The sequence below is a fragment of the Zootermopsis nevadensis genome, unplaced genomic scaffold (assembly GCF_977971745.1).
Source record: "Zootermopsis nevadensis isolate Lab colony 2312 unplaced genomic scaffold, Znev_1.0 Znev_ptg000028l, whole genome shotgun sequence".
Classification (NCBI taxonomy): domain Eukaryota; kingdom Metazoa; phylum Arthropoda; class Insecta; order Blattodea; family Termopsidae; genus Zootermopsis; species Zootermopsis nevadensis.
The window spans coordinates 9,723,355-9,735,891 of record NW_028259160.1 but is presented as its reverse complement, the minus strand read 5'-3'; the positions used below and the strand labels follow the sequence as shown (position 1 = coordinate 9,735,891).

Sequence of the window (12,537 nt, the reverse complement as noted above, 5' to 3'; positions counted from 1 at the left end):
TTCTGTATGCAACAGTGAAATTAGTGCATGTTCGTGTCCAGTAGATCAATAGCTGGCCGGACAGCTTAAGTTTCTTCACTGTCATAGTTTATTCCGGTTAAAATTACAAAATATAGCAGAGTCCTTCAGCAGGTGGTCAGGTATTTAGCCGACTTTCATGGAAAATGTCGATTCAATACCGTGTTCACAAGAGCCCGCCACTAGTCCCTAATCTGGGACAAATAAACCCAGTTCAACTAGTCAAACCTCTTTTTAAGATCCATCTTAATATTATCCTCTCATCTACGCTTATGTCTTTCAAATGGTCACTTTCTTGCATGTACTCCTACTAAAATTATACAACATTCATTTCTCGTCTCTCCCATGCCTTACACAAGTATTCCTTTATTTTATCCCTAATAATATCTGGTTGAAAGTAATTATTTCGCCCCAAATTATGCAGTATTATCCATCCTCCGGTTCTCCGTCCCCCTTTGGCCTAACACTTCTGAACGTACAGAAACAACGTGTTCCTTCCCTATGGCGAGAGATTAAGTTTTACTTACATCCTTCGAGAGAATAAAAGGGCTTAAATCTTAGCTATGCAGGCACACACATTTGTTTCCCAGCAACCATCCTTCCTCTTATATCTACCCAGTGTCTTACACACTGCGTACTGATGTTCTGTCAGAGCAAAGGGAATCAAAGGTTAAGGCTGACAGCTGACCTCTACACGTGTATAATTACTTCAACTTCACCTCTGCGCTTTTATAGGCTGTTGATAAGAAGCAGAATTTTTTTTTTAACTTTCATGTTTTACATTTCATTTCATGGGAACATTGAGATTGGGAAAAATCACTTATTGAACGCATACACTAACAGCTGTTCTTAATTATTTTATAGATTTACTCTAAAATGGTGATCACGAACTGTAATTTTTATTCGATCAAAGAGGTGTTAATCGACGGCCTAAGGTCTCGATGAATAAACAATATAATCCCCCCCCCTCACACAGAATACTGAATTTCTAAAAACCTTTTTCGGATTCGTGAGGAGATTTATTTCCCAAAGACATCTTTAATTTCTCTGAGGGTGGGGGAAGGCAGGAAAGTCTGCCACCCCTCTAGCGAACGTTATAGGCTCGTCCACTTTCCGAGCCGCAGAATTATAAAATGAACGTCAATGAAGAAATCTGTGACTGTCAAATTTGACTCAGTTAGGTCAATTCGGACTCCACTATCCGACAGGTAATATGTTTTCCGTATTTGGTATCAATCTTAAATATTCCATCTAACATGCAGTCAGCATTCCAAATTAACTGGATTATTATTAACAAGTCTATTCTGTTTCAGTGACTGAGAAACATAACATTTTCATAACATATCTTTGGATCGAATCTCAAAGGCAACACAAAAAGACCAAATCAGACAGGTCCTGACCCATTTATCTTAATTCACAATAACCTTCTCACGCCTCAATAAAATATTTGTTTCAATGCCATCAATAAAACCACAGGCCAACTGTACTGAATCTTTTAAATGCAATGCTAATGGTTCTATTCCTGTCGCATTTATTTTATCCATTTATTTATATACATTTTAATTATCTCTATGTCCATTTATAATTGAATATTTATGTTATATTATTATGTTTACACTACGAAAATACTGTCAGTAAGTTTTCTTTTAAAGTTTGGATGGCACGAGAATACCAAACTAAATCTTCCATTACACATAAAAAGGTAGAAGATATATTGACCGTCCAAGAAAAGATGGAAAGTTGAAGTTGCAAGAGGAACTTTTCATATGCCCTGAAGTGAAGACTTTTATAATAACAAATTACATTAATTAGAGAATACCCAATGGTTAACTGATTTATTAATTTAATGTTACACCCGTAGGACTCGTAATGTTTACATTTCTGCCAGACTTGCTAAGCAACTACTGTATTCATTATCCCAGTTGACATTTATCTCTCTATGAAATCGATCCTGGTGCTGATGTACGTAATGCCATCGACCACACCCACCGTATTCTCTATTGAACTGTTGAGGGTAGAATAATATTGTGAGCTTTTATACTGAAGGCGATAAAACTTCGAGACTCACACCAACGACTAATTTTAAGAACCTCAGAATAATTACAGACTATTTAAAGGAGATTTCTTTAACCGATCGATCAGCTTATTGAAAATTAGGCTATTATTATGAAAATAATTAAAGGTAAAGGCTTTCGGGCAGAATGATACATTTCGAAACGAAGGATTAGAACTTGTTACATGTGTCGCTGTTTGATTCACTGCGCTTTTAATTACACAGCAAATTTTGTGACAACATGGGAACCCACTCAGTTATCTAACGATACTTCAGTGTTGAAGAGTGATGTAAGTCGTTCAGTTTATACAATTAACCTAGAAAAAGCATTCGTGTCTTCCTGGATGTCACTTGGTATCTTCAAACCGAACATACACGCCGATCTGCAAGCCTTTCGCCAAGCAGGGCAACACTACAACGATAGAACTGAGCAACTTTTAACGGCGCCATTTCGTCGAAAAAAAAACCCAGCTGAATTGATTTAGAAACACTGCAACACTTTGTTCTGTTCCACATTTTATCAAGTCTTTGTTCAAGAAATAACGGTTGAAATTAATATTTTAAAGACCAGCGGTAACGTCTTCTACCACCTGCTTTAAGAATAAGCAATTTTGTAGTTTGCTCACACAGACATTATATGATTCTCAGAGTAAACAGTGAATACTTCGTTAAACAGCCAACATGTTGATCTTTGCAATTGTGAATTGTGGGGTTTTCTTTGCGGTACGGACTGAAATATACTTTTTTAAGACGAGCTTCGGCTTCAAAGGGTTAATTATACTAGAATTTAAGTACGCTGTGTGGACAACATGCAGAGTTATTATTAAACGCAAAATCAGATGGTACATACAGTTGCCATTGTCCTTTAAAGAGTTGAACAAAGACTTCATTCCTCTCTTGGAAAACAAAACATTCATCTTCATATACGCTCACCGATTTTCCATTTATTAAAAATTCTACCTACCGATTAAAACTGCAATGTGTTTTAAGTTCGTAACCCAAAACTTGATCTTTAGTGCAGTAAGTTTCAAAGCACTCTGTTCTACCGTGAGGGGAGAACACGCATCTCTGTTTGAACAAGTAGCAGCGTCGGGACGCCACGCCTCGGTCAGGGGGCGTGTCCCGGCGCCAATTATTACCTCTCTGACTAATGGCACACACACACTGCTCAATCACACACTGATTTACACACACGCACTGAGATTTGAGACACTCAAGGCAGTGAAGTTATCGATTGTGGTCTTACGGGCTGTGGTTTTGTAAATGGTACACCAACGTTTCAAACGAACGTACAGCCCCCGTCCTTACTCTGAAGACGGCAAAGAACAAAGGACGTCACAATCCAAAATAAAACAATCGACAGATTAAATTGTTTTATCTTTCGAAAAATCACGAAGCCCTGGAATTTTTTTATTTACAGTGAAAAGCGTATCGTGCAATTACATATCACCTAATATTAACTGATTTTTATTTTCATTTATGTTTTATTAAAATATTTTATTCGCGGAAGTAATAAATTCTCTAACGATGTATATTTATAGGTTTAATATCATTTTTGGTCTAAACACTATTTACAGATTCAGTTCCTATCTCAAAGAAGACACAAGGCGTATTAAAAAATTCAATTGGTCAATGCCGTTTAGGGAAACAATAACTCTTCGTTATCAGAACCCTACAAACACCTAAGTACATTGCGTTGGTAAAATTCCGAGTTAATGAATATCAGCGCAGGCCGTATATTATAGATAAGACAATGCTTTGAAGAGTTAATACAGTAATCTTTATTCAAGGACAAATAGATGAAAAATATAAATGTCTTGACCTTATAATATAAGGAAGTTTGGCTGAAATTCGGTACAATAATTTTCGAGATTTTAATAAACTTTGTGGCAACTGGAAAACAGTGTAACCGAATATAAGGTCATAGGCATTGCAGGAAACAGGAATCGAATCATCTGCAATCTTTGTTGACTCAGCGAAATTAATGACTGAGCATGTTAATTCAGAAGGAACACGTCTAATCTTTATTTGAACCCTGCAGATCGAATCCCGTGACAGGCGTACAACCAACTTCCATGCATTGTAAATAGTAAGCATAATTTCAAATTTAGTTTAAAACATTTCTGTGCATTTGTGCGGAAATACAAAACGTAGTGAGTGGCACGCACTTGACGGCCGTAGGTGAAGCTGTACAGCTAACAAATTTGAGCACATATCTGATAATTTGCTCGGGAAATTAAGAACGAAGAAACCTGCTTTGCCCACTATCGACCAACAACATTCCTACAAACACCGAACGATTGTTACACGGGTGAAGGGAGGAGGATTATATTAATCACATGACACTGACACTCATATTGACAAACGAATTACTCATTTCTGAACCACATTTAGCTGAACCAACTGTTTTTATCATGGCTGCAGGTCTAATAAATTAATCATGCTATACAAAGGCCGTTTCATAAATATTTATCGCAGTTATCTATCGACATTACATACATGAAGTACAGCTGATGTCTATGAATCTGGTGCTGTAACAAATGAAACACGTACTCTCTCTTCATATTATGCGCATGCGCTGAGGATAAGCTACACCCATACTCTCAGCTCATTCACACTTTGTGTGTCAAGTTAATTCCAAAAATTCTTTTCTAAATCTTGGAAAGGGGACGTATGATGGGCCGGTCAGTTTGAACATTGGAAACCCCGATATCTAAGGGCAGTTCTCTGAAATGGGGACTCTAGGAGACAGAAAACAAGGTTTTGTGTCCCATCCGTTTCTCGAGGCAAGTGCATCAGTCTCTAGCGACTCCCCGGGGTCCACAACCGTCATTTCAGATGTTGCGCAAAGTATGGTTCGAGAAAATAAAACCGGCTTGTCGTTCGTAATGCCTTGATTGCCCGTGACTTAATCGTCTTCACATTCGACAAGCAGATGTACTGCACAAAGCTAACTGAACGTTTTCCATATCACTAGAATCTGACATTGCGCTTTACATTAGAATCCTATGGTTTTTAAGACCTTATTTTAAATGACAGAGAAGCTGTGTCGCTACGCGCCACGGTGGCGCCTGGGGGGGAGAGGCGGCAGAGATCCGACTCGTTCTTGACCTCTGCACTCTTTGGAGTGAGTGGACAGCGCCACGCCCCGACCGCACTTTACCCCGGGGAAAAGGAACCCCCTAGTACTCTTTGGATATGTGACTGGGTGAGCCTCAGAGTCGGTCTGGACACAGAGGCCGGAGGAAATCTCATTTGTACTTGCCGAAGATCGAACTCCATCAATTCAGTCACACAGGTGACGTACCAAGTTGGGCGTAATGCAGCGAATTACTTTGTTCGATATTTTTGCTAGCAGAAAGTAAAACAATTCTGCGACCGAGGACAGCGAACTTATCTTTAGGTTTAGTGGCTAAGACTAATAAAATATTGCAGCAACGAAGAAGATTTTGTTACGGAGACTAAGTATAAATTTTATATGAAACATTTTTGTAGTCTATATTAAAACAGCAAATGTTAATAAATGAGATGGGAATGTATACTAATGGATATTACGAGCAAAAGTTGACAACTAATTCTATTGTATACGCCTGTATGTCTAATTATAAATTTACAATGCCTGCTTGTTTCTGTGTTCTAAATGGTCCCATCTACTCGTACAACGTCGATTTTATAAAGTCATTTCAAAAACTTTCTTTTTGGTAAAGTAGGTTTAAACTACGACACAGCGACAGGAAATGTTGGGCGTTGCATGACATCCCCCCCCCCCCTACACCAGCAGTGGCAAGTTTGATCTACAGCCTCTTTCATCTTTCAACGAGTAAGGTCCGAAGGGAAATCATAAAGTAAGACAAACTTCTAAGATAAGATGCTCATATAAACATCTGTGACCTCTAAAAAATAGATGCAGAGATTCTTGGTATTGACATTTTAATTAATCCTAAATGAACTATATCTCGAATATATCTACAATTAGATTAACCTCTTAGTTCTTAAAGCCTTCCCAAACATCTAGATTCCTAAATAATTTACTTACTAACTGATCGACTTTTTTGTACAGAGCCAGACGACTATCGGAAGGTCTGTTGCAGCGAAGATGACCGTCGTGTAGCCTAGTAGACGTTTACGACATTTCAGATGTGCTTACTACATCCATCATCATGGGGTTACGTTCAAACTGATGATGGGGGGCAGTAACTAACTCTGAAACGTCGGTAAACGTCTATCAGGCTACACGGAGTAAAATCCGAAAAGACAGCCATCTTCAGATTCATCGCTCCCAGAATCTGAAGTCTTGCCCATTATCAAGTTTCTGTGAATTTGCTACGTTTTATATTTTTTAGTAAAAAAGAAAAAAAGAAAATCATGAGTTTTAACAGTTTTATTAGAGAAAACATGTAATAAGTTACAATTCCTGGTTGCCTTACTTGAAACGCGTCATTATAACGTAATCCGACAGACTTAATCCACTGTGATCTGTGATTCTGTTCAGTGATATCAAAAACTCACAAATATGAACACTGCCTACAGTTCAGTCTGGAATACAGAGTTACTCGTTTCCTGCTTTTTAAAATAAGAACTACGAAAAACGAGTGCCATATTGTTAATTTTGCACGCATTACGAAAATTATAGTAATTCATAATTGTGGACTCTTTGGTTTGCGTTGTGTAGACTTCATAAAACTAGGGGGGGAAAAACATTCCTTTAATTTGTTATAAAAGCACAGGAAGGCCACAACGCTCCAGTAATTACCTAACATAAAATAGTGTTATATTAATCGCGACAGAAACATTTACAGCGTCGCCACATTTCTCGGCGAAACGTAACAGAGAAATGACAAATAAAAGTTCAGATAAAGGCTCGCTGTCCCTTACTATATAAAGAGCAGGAAATGTGTGAGTGTCCGGTTTGGGGGTTGAGCGTGGGTTAAACATCTGCTGTAAAACCAGAGTGTTACGAAAAATTACACAGGACATAGGTAAGCGGACTTTAGAACAGAAACGAAACTTTGGCTTTCATAAAAAGCAGTAGTTACGTTTCTTAATTAGATGACTGGCTAACAACGTCTTAAGGAGGAATGTGCCCCTAGGAGCTTTATCTTCATGTAACAACAAATTATTCTTACCCAAATGGTTTTCAATTAACAGTTATTAAATCAGAAGTGGTGCATACACGTTTTATTCCATGGGAATAAATCTGTTTATTTATCTTTCTTTGTGTAATAAAACAAGCAAATAATAAGATAATTTATTTGACTGGAACATGCCACTTCAAAATAATGTAAAGTCAATCCATCAAATTTAAATTCAGACAATATCCATTAAGAGAGAGGCGTAATTCGTTCTTGCACTCAGCGAAACTGGACTAATGGCCTCTAAAAGCATGATCATAGAGCTCTTTAAAACCCGCAAATAACTGAGAGGAGCGGGAAAGATAAAGCAGGAGCATAAATTTTAATTGACAGAAGACCAGTTTGGAGCCCTGCACAAACAGCAATAATCATATTTGTTCAGGATTCGGGCGCCGGAAGCAACAATACTCCTGTTAAAACATGGCGACAATGCGCAGTGTAGCTAATGCAGCCTCAGACGGGACGGCTGCCGTCGCCATCTTGCACAGGGCAAGAAACTGCGTGTCGAAATAGCTAACTGCATTTATCGCACTGTCTGACAGCACCAAAGAAATAATTGGAAAAGCTGAAAGTAGAAGGATGAAGCTGTCCCAGCGCCCAGGGACCAAAATGTGCAAGGGACGCGTGAAAGAACGGGCAACGCATATTTATTAAAAAATCCTAATAACCGTACAAGAAGAGATTCGAGATAAATCGATTGTGGTCTTATGGCATGCAACGCCATGAGAACGTATCGATAGATACCAAAGTTTATGAGTGGCCTTCAGCGTTGAAGATATATGCAGTAAGCACCTCTGAAACGCCGGTTAATTTTTTCCAATTTGCACGGCGCAACATCCCAGAAGACATCTTCATATTCGTATCTGCGATAACCTAAAATCTCGTTTATATTAACTTACTTTTTACGACAATCTCCCGGTTATCGCTCATTACTGACATTTCGTAACTGTGCATCGTAAAACAATAGACGTTCTATTCAGTACTGTGTTCCTCGTCTGACTCAGTAGGAGGTTGGAAAATGGCAGACAAGCAAAGCTTTTTGTCGTCTTAGTAGTATAAGGCTTAGCAAGGACTGATACCCTGGATGGGTGAGGGGGATAATAGGAGATACAAGCTTAAAAACCTGTGTTGTAAAGGGAAGAAGACATCACTACTGTAGGCCTTACCAGGGGTGAAATGGTCCTAAATCCGCTTCGGTAAATAGCCTCCCCTCTTCAACACTAGAAGGGTGGCTTTGGAGTGAAGAACCACTTACACTACCACTGTGTTATACCGAGAATAGTTTAAAAGCGACCGCCACTAGCTTCCAGACACCGAAAGACAGACGGACATAAGTAAGAAGCAGCCTGACAAAGCACGAGTTAAAACCGCTCAAACAAACTCAGTTTAACATGTCTATATTTATAGAATAAAACAAACCATTTTTAGGAATCACAATAATATTCAACGACATCCATACACTGTCAAAGACAACATTTAAATGTTTATATTAAGAGTTTCGTTATCATATTTTGCCGATACAATGTTTTAGTGAATAATATAAAGCGCCCTTGACTAAACTGAAGTTTTTCTGTCATAACAATTAAATCGTTGGATATGGCTTGTTCACAACAAAATTTTAATCCGACAGAAGTTAGAATACGTCAATTTACGGGTTTCAACATTCAGAACACGCTATAAATAAAGCCGCAAAATTAATTTCGTGTTCATGAAATAAAATAACACAATTGCACATATTATAATGCAAATTTGAATGCCTGAGAATAAATCCAGACAGAATCAACTCCATGAAGCAGATTCCTTAATAAACTAAGAATCACACAGTTAGCCTAAAAGGGCTCAGAACAGTCCCTCGCTGGTCCTTAACACCGGCCAGATAAATTAAATTCCACACGTTTCCATAAGGTTCCTGGAGTCCTTATAAATGACAATCATGTCCAGATTGTTTTAACGACGCTTTAAAATATCTGCGTACAAATTTATGTAGTCATTTGAAGATGGCTGTCTTATCAGTTGTTCCGCAGTGTAGCTTGGTGTAAGTTTACAAAAGTTACAGAGGTACTTGCTGTTTCCGTCATCAGGGAGATAAGAACGCCGATAAACTTCTACAAGTCTACACGGCGGAACATCTCATAAAACGGCCATTTTCATAATGGCCACCGCGAGAATTTAAAATTGCACTTCTGAGTTTAATTCTTTATGTGATAAGACGGACGCCGTCGTCAATGTTAATGTAAGCGGCAGGAATATAATGATGACGATGACGAACGATAATAATAAGCAAATAGAAACATTACGTGTCGTTTTATTGATGTCACGTAGTTCAGGGATGGGAAAATGGAAGATGACAATCCTAATTTCACTGACGCTGAGCTAAATAAGTTTTATTTCCAAGCCGAGTTCTTTTGAGTATTTACACGTCGCTCCGTGATAGAAGAAAAGCTTTAATGACGCCAATTAATTTAATCTAAAGGCAGTGGCACGCACAACATTCATAAATACAAATTCGCCACTGTCTCCAAAACTGAAAGATGAACTTCCCGAGGACGACAAAGGCATGCAGGCGTGCCGCTCTCTTGGCGGTAGCAGAAAACTGACGGTTGGCGTCTTTGTAACCTCCTACTTCAGTTCCCACTTCGCCCGCTTTCGCTAGGATCTTCCTTTCTCTTCGTCAATTTTGGTTTGTCCAGGCGGAAAATGAAAGACGATGCCGCAGTGTCGAGTTCTGGTCCCGACAAACACTGTCGCCGCTCCGGTGGACATTTCCACCAACTCCAGTTCATGTTCCTCTTTGTTGGTTCTCCAACCCCACAGTATTAGTTTAACTACCTTTTGTACTGTTTTTAAGCTGACTGGACGGCAGCGCGAGAAGAAGAATGGTACAAGAGGAAGAAGATGTACGACCAAGGACTGACTCGGAGTCGTAAAGTCCCTTGATCGAAAATCAAACCTCCAGAAATTGAGAAAGAATCTAAACGGCAGTGATGAGGACCTCCAACAAACACATTATGAGTAACTGTTAGCAGTCTTTCTTGTAAAGCTCGTAACAAAAATATAAAACATGTGTAATGTTTTATTTTAATATTCCTGCATTTATATAGGGTAAGTATTTTTATGCAGATATTTATGGTTATGTGGTTTCATACGTACTTTTCGTGAGGCAAAATTTTACGGTAAGTCGTCATGTGTCTTTGACAAATTAGAGTGTGCCGTGGGGGAAAAAGTAATGTTGCGGATCACAGCGCTAAGCGACGATCAGAATTCCAGAAACGACCCAGCAGAACTAGGCTATAACATGCTACGGGCAGAAGGACGTATATTCTTAAAACTTGGAAAATAGCAAAGGAACCAGGCGACTTCCGAGGTATCCAGACACATCAGAACCCTGATGATGGGGACAGAGTTGGTTCCCGAAACGTCGGTTTACTACTGTAACCAGTTAACGTGGCTGATGCCCGAGAAGATTTTATTAAGAGTTTACATCTTAACCATTAGCATTCCGCAATACATAACGAAGTATACCATTAGTTATAACAACACGTCGTTGAATAATAGAATAAAAAACATTCGACGCCCTATAAGACGAAACGGAAATCAATAGTTGGACCGGAAGCTGAACGAAGATACAACTGCGATCCATCAGCGTGCTGGCTAACTAACCGTGTGTTTGGAAGTCTTATGGGTTGTGTACAGAAGTCATTAAGGTAGAATAGGTCGGCATGGGAGTATGGAAACGTGTGTCAATATCGTCCTTAGTGTCAATATGTATCCAGCCAAACATTTTCCCAAAAGTGTAGAATTACTAGAAGCTCACCCTCCAAAAGTCTTGTTGTGAGTGCCGCCTCTGGGTGAGTTGCTCGCGTCCTCTGAATACGGACTGAAAGAGGTACAGTTCCGTCCTAAATGCCGCGACACCGGGCGAAGTAGTCATTGCATTTAATAAGAAATATTCAACAAATTCTGCTGCTCAGACGTCGTTGTTCATTTTCTGAGTTATAACGTCGAGCGGACTTGTTGGTAGATAACATTTCAAAGGAAAATTCATCCCCGAAGATGAAGGCAGTATGTTTACTGTTGTGAAAACATAAAATCTCATATCTTGTACTCAGCCGTTCTGCTCTCTTCCGAAATAAAATTAATTCTGGGATACTCATTTATATGCAAGGCAGACCTCTCTGATGAGGACCAGGCAATCCCAAGGTCTCTAATATACGAAACAACTCCATGACTAATTTGATGATGAAATGTCTTTCTTTAGAATTTAATAGCTGCGCAGTTGATAAAGAAACGCCCTGTATATATGGTTACGACGGGCCGATCCCTCGTCCAAGGAGTCCTACCGAACGTCTACAGCTCAAGCCAACGAAAAGTTGGGACCCGCAGTTCTCAGGCACTTGAAGAACGGGTCGTTCCCAGTATCTCAGTACTGTATATATGGAGCCTGAAATATCCCTACTGTGTTCACACAACCTGAAAATATACCCTGTTCTTAACCAGAAAAATTCAATTTCACTAGCCTATACCTTAAACCCCCTATGTTGTCTGTTCCTCTAAGAATTCCTGACAATTTTTTATATATCTAATTTATTCCATGCATGCTACGTGCCCCCTCAAACTCATCTCTCGTCCTTCATAATTTCTATATAATTGATACAGTCCAATGTAAAAATGAGTACAAATGGAGAGCCGATTACTGTTCAAAATTAGAAAATTCTGTAACTAAAAAAGTCAAATAACTACCTGAACTGAATCACTGCTCAAGTAGCAAGAACTGTGCTTAAGATAAATCGGTGAATGTCGACCAATAGGAAGACAGCATTTAATCACTACCTGTTCTGTTGTTATTTACGTTTAATCAATAGACGCCGTTTTTCAAACACGTGAAATAACGTATTCACTGATACCTTTAATACAGGCGAGCCCAGACTTGATATAACACGCAAGATAAAGATGATTGTTGCTGTTCTTTTATTTGTCCCAACACTGGTCTAACATCTTCAACACCTTATGAAGGTCAGCAACATACGGCCCGCACACCACGTCCACATAGTTTATTACATTGATCTGCGAAAGTTATACCGCTACCACAATTACGGATGCAGCTGGCACTGCGATTACGTGAGAGGAATTGAATGCAGCTGCTCAAGGTTTTGCTGTAAGATCTGTATTCTGAATGTGAAGTAATTCATTTTACATTTGTTTTCCACTTTGAAGTCGGCGACGAGTAACCGAATGATAAACTGAACTCAATTTGTAATACAAGGCCAACTGCAGACCTATTACTCAGAGAAAATATTTCATCAGATTACAGGCCTGTAGTGTAAAATATAGACT

The 12,537-nt window shown here is 39.0% G+C and overlaps 1 protein-coding gene across 9 annotated transcripts in view; it reads right to left on the bottom strand.

Annotated features, from left to right (window-relative positions):
* bi (T-box transcription factor bifid) overlaps nt 1–12,537 on the bottom strand; it is a 349,399-nt gene that overhangs the window by 54,905 nt on the left and 281,957 nt on the right. The gene's annotated exons all lie outside the window — the stretch shown is intronic.